General features: G+C 40.6%; 1 pseudogene; it reads left to right on the top strand.

The window, feature by feature from the left end:
* Positions 1 to 1,201: 1,201 nt before the first annotated feature.
* On the top strand, positions 1,202 to 2,717 carry LOC149171258 (subtilisin-like protease SBT2.3 pseudogene; annotated as a pseudogene).
* The last annotated feature ends 321 nt before the right edge of the window (positions 2,718 to 3,038 follow it).

Here is a 3,038-nt window from a genome sequence, read left to right as displayed (position 1 = left end):
CTGTTGACCAGAAGATCTGATAGGAAGAATCAGTCAAGAAGCCATCTTCTTGATTGGTTGCATTGGAATTTTGATATAGTTTGAGGATATATTGTCTTGTAAGAAACACAGGTGGCCATGTACTGCCACCAAGCTTTAAGATTTAAGTCTAGGTCTTTGCCATTTTGAGTTAGTTTGTTAGAGTCAAGTTTTTTTCAGTCATGTCAGTTTGCATTTAGTCAGTTTGAGTCAAGTTTTCAGTCAATAAATTGATTCATGTTGGTTTGTCGGAATAATGGACTCCATAGCCCAATGGACGAAGGCACTGTCTAGCTCTTCCAGAGATCTGTTGTTCTTGGCACCTCCACGAAGTGGCAGCTTCCATCCCAATTGGAGCCAGTGTTACACTCAGTCTTGTCAGTCCTCTGTCAGAGTCAAATTCACCAAGGTTCATTTCTCGTCATTTGCAGTCATCAAATGCCATTTTGGTAAAAAAGAGTCATTTTAATTCTTGAGTCCAGAGATTTTGTCTCAAGAAGTGTGAAATAACGCCTACAGGCCAAAGGGAGCTTCAATAAGGTTTCACTTCAAGATTCACATTACTATTAATGCTGAAGGACATTTCTTCTTCAAAACTCTATTTTGAAGAAGGAATTATTAAGTTCGTTTGATACATGATTGATAAGATTTTATAGTTCTTCAAGCAACCCTGCCCATCTTGCTAGGTTCAGTAGCTCCTATCCCTGCAAAGAATCAACATAAGAGTCATCATTTTAATCAAGCAGGACACTAAAAAGAGAAAACTTTGATATTACCCATATGACATAAATTGAAACTATGAATGGCCTCCACAAACATAGAAAGACCCATCACTTGCAAATACAGAAATGGAGGGAGCATTTAGTGAAAATGATCATGTGGTTCAGATCGGGGAAAGAAAATAAGGAGTATGCACTCAAAAATAAGTGCGGAGACAAATGAGTCTCGAGTAAAATTAGTGATTAGAGGTAAACTGGTCAAAAAATGTGCTGGAGTTTGCCAGCGCGGCGCATAGGCTGAGTGGTGCGACGCACTGGGCACGCGCGGCGCATTGGGTGCTCCTCCGCAGTGTAAATTAACACTGGCGCGGCGCACTGGGAGTGCGTGCGGTGCAAAGAGCCCTAAGGATGAAATTCATCATTGATTCATCAAAAACTCAACTTTTTTCAGCTCAATTCTTCTCATGGCAGCTCAAGATGGGGTTGATATACTCTCTCCGTCAATCATACGTAACAGGCCACCTTCTGGGATTGCGACTTTCTTTAACCCAATAGACATGGCTTTGTTGTCCGCTATGAAAGTTGGATTATTTGTCGTTCAAGCTACAGGAAATGCTGGACCTTCTCCAAAGAGTATTTTGTCCTTCAGCCCATGGATATTCACAGTGGGAGCTGCTGCCGATGATCGTAGTTATAATAATTCTATAGTTCTTGGCAACAATCTCACAATCTCAGGAGTTGGACTTGCTCCTGGAACAGATGATGATGATATGTACAGTCTAGTTGCTGCAACTCATGCCGAAAATAATGGAACTGATGATATGTATGCCAATGAATGCCAAGATCCCAGTGAATTGGAACAACATCTAGTTGAAGGAAACATCTTGATCTGTAGCTACACAATAAGGTTTTTCCTTGGTCTACCTTCTGTGAGACAAGTAGTTATGACTGCTAACAATTTGAGTGCAGTGGGCATCATCTTCTACACAGACCCTTTTGTGGTTGGGTTTCCATTCAATCGAGTCCCTTTGACGATGTCGGGATTGATCATTTCCTCTTCAGATGATTCTAAGACTTTTCTGAAATACTACAGTGACTCCATAACTAGAGATGAATCTAACAACATTGTTAATTTTGGAGGAGTTGCCACTGTCCCTAGAGGATTGAAAGCAGATTACAGCAAGAAAGCACCCAAAGTCATGTATTATTCTTCAAGGGGGGCCAATCCGCAGGACAATCTTTTAGATGCAGTAGATATACTGAAACCAAATATAATAGCTCCTGGTAATCTCATCTGGGCTGCTTGAAACTCTGTTTGCACAGATTCAGCTGAATTTGAAGGCGAGAATTTTGCAATGTTTTCGGGAACAAGCATGGTAGCACCTCATATAGCGGGAATGGAAGCTCTAATGAAACAAAAATACCCCAAATTTAAACCAGCAGCCATTTCTTCTGTACTATCCACCACTGCATCACTCAATGACAATCAAGGGTTACTAATTATGGCACAACACTCCTACAGCAATCAAGATGCCGATGCAATTTCGACCACACCTTTTGACATGGGAAGTGGATTTGTGAATCCAACTGCTGCCTTGGAAACCAGACTCATCTTCAATGCAGGTTATGAATATTATATTGCGTTCCTATGTACCATAAATGGATATGCACCTCTTCTTCTCAAATACACCGGTGCTGTATGTAGTTCAAATGTTGGAATTAGTTATGACCTTAACGTTCCTTCAATCACAGTAGCTAGTTTGATCAATTCTCGTACCATTAGAGGAGTTTTCTGAATATAGCAGAAAATCAGAGTTACAAGGCTCTTTGGAGTGCGCCATTTGGTGTTTCTGTTTCTGTTCCACCCACATCATTTACAGTTTCACATTGAAGCTTACAGTATTCCTCAATGCCACCGGTAATAGTACTACACCTAGCTTTGGAAGAATCCTTCTGCTTGGAAGTCATGGAACACCTTGAAACGGTTAGTCTGACTAAATTCGTGGTACCCAAATGGATATTTGGACTTCAGAACCTCATGGACCTGGAGTTACAATACGATGACTCTATGGCCAACGTTTATAAAGGACTGACACTTTAATGATATGATTGCATATTTTCAAATAAAATAAGTATTATTGCAACTGGGACAGGTGTTGTTTTAGCCTGTGATTGAGATAAACTAGGCGTTTGCCATGGGCTGGTGTATTATTTTCAGAAAAATCCATTGCCTGCCCCAAACCAACTTTTCATTATTAGCATGATGCGGCGTTCTTGCGTGGGAGTGAATTTTGGTTTAAA

Source organism: Pinus tabuliformis, chromosome 4_2 (genome assembly GCF_031772625.1).
Source record: "Pinus tabuliformis cultivar Carrire ecotype Pingquan chromosome 4_2, CPIR1, whole genome shotgun sequence".
In the NCBI taxonomy this organism is placed as follows: Eukaryota; Viridiplantae; Streptophyta; class Pinopsida; order Pinales; family Pinaceae; genus Pinus; species Pinus tabuliformis.
The sequence above is the reverse complement of the archived record's forward strand: the minus strand, read 5'-3'. Positions and strand labels throughout refer to the sequence as shown.